This window comes from Hibiscus syriacus, unplaced genomic scaffold (genome assembly GCF_006381635.1).
Source record: "Hibiscus syriacus cultivar Baekdansim isolate YM2019G1 unplaced genomic scaffold, ASM638163v2 tig00004046_pilon, whole genome shotgun sequence".
Lineage (NCBI taxonomy): Eukaryota > Viridiplantae > Streptophyta > Magnoliopsida > Malvales > Malvaceae > Hibiscus > Hibiscus syriacus.
This window is the reverse complement of record NW_024061997.1, coordinates 84504-92333: the sequence shown is the minus strand read 5'-3', so window position 1 is coordinate 92333 and position 7830 is coordinate 84504. Positions and strand designations below refer to the sequence as shown.

General features: G+C 39.9%; 1 pseudogene; it reads right to left on the bottom strand.

The window, feature by feature from the left end:
- Positions 1-5063: 5063 nt before the first annotated feature.
- Positions 5064-7422, bottom strand: LOC120188133 (annotated as a pseudogene).
- Between the last annotated feature and the right edge of the window lie 408 nt (positions 7423-7830).

Genomic DNA, 7830 nt, shown 5'->3' with positions numbered 1-7830 from the left:
TTAACTCAACATAATTGAAATACTTAAATACTTCCAAGTTTGATAAATTCAAATAATTAAAAACTTCCAAGTTCGATAAATTCAAATACTTAAAAACTTCAAGTTCGATAATTGAAACAAACAACAACAACAACAACAACAAAACCCAATTCCCATATGTATGGGGTAAGGGGGAGATAGGGTAGTAGGCTGCCCCCAACGCCAGGTTGGGAGTAGCTTCCGTGAAAGACCTCCAACAGTCAGAAAATTAAAAATATAGATAAAATGCAATGCATGTATAAATAAATACATAGCTAAACAGTATTCATATGCAGTCATTAAAATCATATGTGCGTTTGTAATGGGAATTAATCCCTGCAAAATAATCCCTGCGAAAGAATCTCTGCATATAGACAAAAACATAAGACCCAGCTAAATTTAAAAGAGAAAACATGAAGAGAATGATAAACAAAAGTCAACGATATCAAGCCCAGTTCCAATCCTTCATAAATACCAATAACAGAAACGTATAAAAAGTAGAAGTCATGGAAATTACTACAAAGGCATTAAAAGAAGACAGAGATGATACACCCTATAGATGTGACCCACACTACTCGACTACCCTAGTTTTTAGCCTCCATATTTTCCTATGAGAGGTCATGTCTTCGGTAAGGGCTAACTCCATCAAATCAGATCTCAAGCAGTCTTCCCACTTCCTCATTGGTCGTCCTTTCCTTCTGGCACCGTCGACTGTAATCGACTCTACCCTCCTGACCGCATCCGACGGTAGTCGCCTAAGGACATGCCCAAACCACCGTAGTCTTCCCTCCCTCAATTTTTTGGAAACAGACACCACCCCCAAGGACATCCTAATAGCAGAGTTTGTCGTCATATCCCACAGAGTCCTACCACATGTCCATCGAAGCATTCTCATTTCTGCGGCCTCTATCCTCCTTACGTGATCCTTCTTGGTTGCCCAACATTCTGATCCATACAACAGCGCTGGTCTTATTGTCATTCTATAAAATTTCCCTTAAGTTTTAGAGGCACCTTCTTGTCACACAAAACTCCAGTAGCGGCCCTCCACTTTAGCCATCCCGCCTTTATACGGTGTGTAACGTCGTCATCTACACTCCCATCTTTATGTATCATAGACCCTAGGTACTTGAAACAATCCTTTGATGGGAGAACGTGTCCTTCTATGCATACTTCTACATCTTCATCGTTTTGGTTCCCATTGAAGTTTGAACATAAATACTCTGTCTTTTCAATATTGATCCTTAAACCTTTTTCTTCCAAAGCAGTCTTCCAGGTAGCCAGTCTACTATTCAACTCAGATTTTGTTTCAGCAACTAGGACAATGTCGTCAGCGAAAAGCATACACCATGGTACACCGTCTGGTGTCGCACAATAGATGTCGTCCATAATCAAGGTGAAGATGTAAGGGCTAAGAGCCGACCCCTGGTGGAGTCCGATTTCCACCGGGAATGCCTCGGTGTCGCCAACTGTAGTCCTGACGTAAGAAGTAGATCTACAGTACATATCACGAATTGCCCGGATATAAGCAGTTGGGATCCGTCTCGTTTCCAAAGTCTTCCAGATCGTATTGCGGGGAACGCTATCATAAGCCTTCTCAAGGTTAATGAACGCCATGTGAAGATCTCTAGACTTTTCCCTATATTTCTCCATAAGCCGTCGAAGTAGATGAATCGCCTCCATGGTAGACCTGCCTGGCATAAAGCCAAATTGGTTTTCCGAAACCTTAGTGACTTGTCTCAACCTAGCCTCTATCACCCTTTCCCATAGCATCATGGTATGGCTGAGTAGTTTAATACCTTTGTAGTTACCACAACGTTGGGGATCTCCTTTATTTTTATAAATTGGTATCACCGTAGACTCTCTCCACTCCTCTGGCATCTTGGCAGTCTCTAAAATAATATTAAAGATGTTGGTCAACCACTTAACTCCCTCTTCTCCTAGGGCCAACCACACAGTGATAGAAATTTGATCAGGACCGACAGCTTTGTCCATTCCCATCTTTCTAAGAGCCATTTTGACTTCCTCAAACCCAATCCTACTTGTAGGGCAGTCATTGGCCGTAGTATGATAGTCGACTGACCCATCAACGATACTATCTCTACATGGAGAGGCACCGTCATTAAATAAGCCAAAGAAGTAACTACCCCAAACCCTTTTAATATCGTGATCTTTCGCTAAAAGAACATCATTGTTGTCCTTAATAAACCTAATATTACCTAGATCCTTTTTCCTATTCTCCCTAGATTTTGCAAGTCTGAAGATGCCATTTTGTCCTTCCTTGGTGTCTAATCTCTTGTACATTTCCTCGTATGCCTTATCCTTTGCTTTAGCTACCGTTTTCTTGGCTTCCCGCTTTGCCTCCTGATATCTTTGTTTAGCTCTCGACCTTTCTTCGTCGTCATTGCATTGTAGAAACTCCTTGAAGCAAGTTTGTTTTGTCTTCACCTTAGTTTGGACTTCGTCGTTCCACCACCACGATAATTGAAACAAAGTTTACGATAATTGAAATAAAGTTATAAAATAAACTACATTGCCATCTCTTCTTCATCATCTTCGCCTTCTTCGTTTGGAGGGGATATTCCAAGTTCGACTTCTTCAATGTGTAAGTTTGCTTCCAAATCGGCATCAATTGCATCTTCTAGGGTGGTGATATGTTGCTTACGAGCCGCTCCATCCAAATAATCCTTTAAACAAATGCATACTTCCACCGACTCGGGACTTAGTCTTGATCTCCGTTGCGATATAACCCTGCCACTAACAGAAAAAGCGGATTCCGAAGCTACCGTAGAAGCTTGGACGGTTAGTAAATCACGGGCCATGGCGGCTAGAATCGGAAATTGTGCTTCCTTTTCTTTCCACCAAGCCAAAATATCCAAACTTTCAAACTCTTCAAATGTCATTTTTGATAGAAAATCGCATGACATGTAATTTCCCAACTACTTGGGGTGGTAGTACGTGATCGTTTGGATTGGGAATTTACAAGAGTGTTAAAAAGATTCAAATTTATGTTACTTGGACGTCTACTAGATGATTCCGCATTCATTCTCATTTGATCGTGTATTACACTACTTGATCCGTATTTAGTTAAATAAATTGCAAACATGTCTCGAAAACATTTGTTAAAATAATTATTTGGTTTTGGACAAAGTTGGGTTCATCATCGGTTAGATTAAAAGCAAACGCAATTTGTTCAATTAGTGTTTCAACCCCACCAACATTTAACGTTGGGTTTAAAGCGGCGGCACAAGTAAAAATGGGGGGAATCTCCTTAAAATATTTTAAAAGTTTTCCTTCATTGCAAAGCCAATTTCTTGAAAAACTTCGGTTTCAAATTCAAAGTCATTTAGTCGGGTAGCCAACAAAAATATTTGATTAAGAACCAATGGGCTAGTAGGGTAATAAACACCGGATAAAAAAGTTGTTGCATTTTTAAAACCTCAAGCAAATCGGTTATTTGGCTATAGTTTCCAACTCGAATCCGGATAAATGTTTGGGACATGACCCTTCTCGAAAAGCCGATCGTGAAATGTTTGCAATGTTCCCTTTGCCTTAAGGCAGTATGCATCATCATCCAAGTGAGTTTCAACGAGTTGGACAATCCAAATTAGGACCCAAAGCTTTTTTATTAACGGACTTACAAAATCGTTTATAATCATTTAGTCTTTTGTTGTTGTTACAAAGAATCGATTTATCATTGTTTAAATTCTAATCTAATCGGCTCAATAACCTCCAAACCGGCTTGTACGGATAAATTAATATGTGTGCAACGCAACGGGTATGAAAAAACGCACCGTCTAAAATCGGTGAAAGTAATATTTTCAATCTTGGAACCGCGTTTGTATTATTCGATGCATTATCAAAGGATATAGAAAAAACTTTATTTTCTAATTTATAAAGACAAATTACCCTTTTTAAAAGTGTAAATAAATTAGCACCGGTATGCGGCTCACCGAATAATTCAAACGCGATTGTTCTTTTCATCATTTGCCAATTATCTTGATCTAACCAATGTGACGTAACGGCTAAAAAGAATTTCCGGTATTATGAGGGGAACTCCAAACGTCACATGTAAGCGACACACCATAACGGTGTTCTTGGAATCCTAAAATCATTTTTTCCCTCGCCGTACGCCACATTTTTATAGCATCTCTTCTAAGGGTAGTACGACTTACTTGAGTATAACGTGGTTGCATTAGTTGTTGAATTGTTGTCGTGAAATCTTCATCATCAAAGTGGTCGAACGGCAATGCTTTTGTAATCACGAACTTTGTAAACGCTTCTCGTAATTTTTCGTTGTCGTAAACAAAAACACCACCTTGCGGTGTAAGATTCAATTGACTAGGATTCGATCTTGAGCGAAGTGCCTTGCATGATTTTGTCAAATGGTTCTTCAACGTTGTGTTTCCTTCCGATGCAAGAAACTTTAGACAAAGTTTACAACGCGCCCTCCTCGAGCCATTTGACATCTCACATAAATCGTAGTGATCCCAAATGTCTTGGTTTCGAGTGTGTTCGATCACTCTTACGACTTCAAGGTTTCCCCCGACGGAAGATTCAGCCGTGTTACTCATGATGAACAAAAAATTACAAAAATAAGATTTGAGAGATGTTTAAGTGTTGTGTAATAAGATTTGAGGAATTTGTAATCAACCAAATACATCCCCAACCTATTTATATATGTTTAGGGTGGTAAAATGGTAATTTTTTAAAGAAAAAAACGGTTAAAAACGGTCACAAAACCCCCCCAACGGCTATATTAACTGCTAGTTTTTTAAACCCAGACCGGTTTTTTTTTCCGGATAAAAACCGGTTTTTTAACCGGTTTTTTTCAAACCGGTTTTTTATCCGGTAAAAAATCCGGTCTAGGTTTTTTTCTCCAAACCGGTTAAAATAACCGGTTTAAAAAAATCCGATCCGGTTAAAAAAAACCGGTTTTTTCCAAAACCGATTTCGAATATTTTTTTCGCAAAATCAGATATTCGGATTTTGTGTGCACCTGATGAGTGTCCGACGCGCCTCATAAAAAGTAAAAAAGGAGAAATTATTTAGTCGACTTCCTCAATCTTGGGGCCAGCACTGCTTCCAGCAGCAGGAGGAGCCTCTTCGTCCATGCCAGCTCCTGCACCTTGGTACATCTTTGCAATGATTGGGTTAGAAATGCTCTCCAACTGCTTCATCTTATCCTCAAATTCATCAGCCTCAGCCAACTGGTTGCCATCCAGCCATTGAATGGCCTCCTCGATTGCATCTTCAATCTTTTCTTATCACCCGGACTAAGTTTTTCCCTAATCTTTTCATCCTTCACTGTGTTTCTCATGTTGTAAGCATAGTTCTCCAAGGCGTTCTTTACTTCCACTTTCTTCTATGTTTTTCATCCTCCGATTTGTATTTCTCTGCTTCTTGCACCATCTTCTCGATCTCCTCCTTCGAAAGTCTTCCCTTGTCGTTCGTAATGGTGATTTTGTTCTTTTGCCCGGTTGTTTTGTCTTCCGCAGAGACGTTTAAGATGCCGTTGGCATCGATATCGAAGCAGATTGTGATATGTGGAACACCCCTTGGAGCTGGTGGGACGCCAGAGAGCTCGAATCTTCTTAGCAAGTTGTTGTCGTTGGTTCTTGTTCTTTCACCCTCGTAGACTTGGATCAATACACCAGGCTGGATGTCGGAGTAAGTGGAGAATACCTGCTCTTTCTTGGTGGGAATGGTGGTGTTCCTTGGGATCAAAACGGTCATCACACCACCGGCAATATCCAAATCGAGGGACAATGGGGTGACATCCAAGAGTAAGAGATCTTGAACCTTTTCATTACCCTCACCGCTCAAGATAACAGCTTGGATTGCAACACCATAGGCAACGGCTTCATCAGGGTTGATGCTCTTGCAGAGATCTTTACCGTTGAAGAAATCCTGCAACAGTTGGACTTTGGGAATCCTAGTGGAACCACCAACAAGGACAACATCGTGGACCCTGCTCTTATCCATCTTGGCATCCCCCGAACATTTCTCAACTGGTTCTATACACTTTCTGAATAGATCCATATTGAGTTCCTTGAATCTTGCTCGGGTTATGGTAGAGTAAAAGTCGATACCTTGATACAATGAGTCGACTTCGATGGTTGTTTGAGCAGTGGAAGAGAGTTCTTTTCGCCCTCTCGCAAGCAGTCCTCAGCCTCCTAAGGGCTATGGGGTTACCACTAATGTCCTTCTTGTTCTTTCTCTTGAACTCTTGCACAAAATGGTTCACCATTCTGTTATAAAAATCCTCACCCCCAAGGTATCTCCTACAGTGACCTTCACTTCAAAGATACCCTCTTCAATGGTGAGAAGGGAGACATCGAAAGCACCACCACCGAGATCAAAGATCAAGACATTCTTTTCAACGACACTGGTAGCCTTTTTGTCGAGACCATAAGCAATGGCTGCAGCTGTTGGTTCGTTGATAATTCGCATGACATTAAGACCAACAATGACACCAGCATCCTTTGTTGCTTGACCCTGAGAGCCATTGAAGTACGCAGGGACAGTAACCACGACGTTCTTGATTGTAGAACCTAGGAAGGCTTCAGCAATTTCACGCATTTTTATGAGGACCATAGAAGAAATTTCCTCAGCAGCAAATTGCTTCTACTCGCCCCTGTGATTGACAACAATATTGGCTTGTCACCCGGTCCTGAGATGACCTTGAACGACACAATTTAACATCGCTCTGAACAGAGGCATCGCTGAATCTACAACCAATTAACCTCTTAGCATCTGTAGATGATACAATAACACCAGTCTAAAAGATGAGATCAATAAGCAATAAACATTCTCAACAGCTCTGTTTAACACCAAGAGCCAACTGTAAAACAAAAGTAAGACTAAACCCAAAACTTGACGATAAGAAATCTAATATACAAGGAGAAAGTCTCATTCTCCACGGTATAACTTTCCCTAATATACATTAGAATATACCTACAACTATAATCTACGTTATAGTTTTATACATGTTATTCAACTAATGCGATTCCTATGCGAACATTAGCAATCTTAGCTAGTAAACTTCAGAACTCTATTTGTTTAGCTAAACAGAAACTATCCTTAGCATATACGTAAACTGTACAAATCCAGATACAATCAAATACGAGATCTAAACAAAGCAAATAAAAGTGAAGCCTAAATAAAAAAATCAAAACAGAGTCGAAGCTTACCGAAGACTGTGTTAATGGGGTTCATGGTGACTTGGTTCTTTGCTGCGTCTCCGATCAAATGCTCGGTATCAGTGAAGCCAACATAAGAAGGTGTTGTTCTATTACCTTGATCGTTAGCAATGGTCTCGACACGATCATGTTGCCAAACACCAATGCAAGAATAAGTTGTTCCGAGATCAATACCAATTGCTGGACCTTCTCTTTTACTCGCCATTACTAACTAGTGGATGTGTCGACGAAAAGAATATTAAGTTCGAAGAAGAAATGATAAAAAAAATAAACAAACGCTACAAACGAGTTAGGGTTTCAAGTGAAGAAGAAAGAAGCTAGGAGTTTATTTATAGAGAAAATAACCTCAGTGACAGAAAATGACTTATAATATACGATTTTAACCAATTTTTTTTGGATTTGCGAAAATGACCAACAAATTTGCAACGCGAACTCCTATTTCGCAACCAAATTTCTAAATTCGCAACGCGATTATGTAAATCGCAACACGAATTTGTAAATTGCAACGCGAATTTGTAATTCGCAACACAGAAGTCAATTTCGCAAAGCGCGTTTATTTTCGCAACGCGGATTTTATTTTCGAATTCGAAACACAATATTAATTGAGAAACAC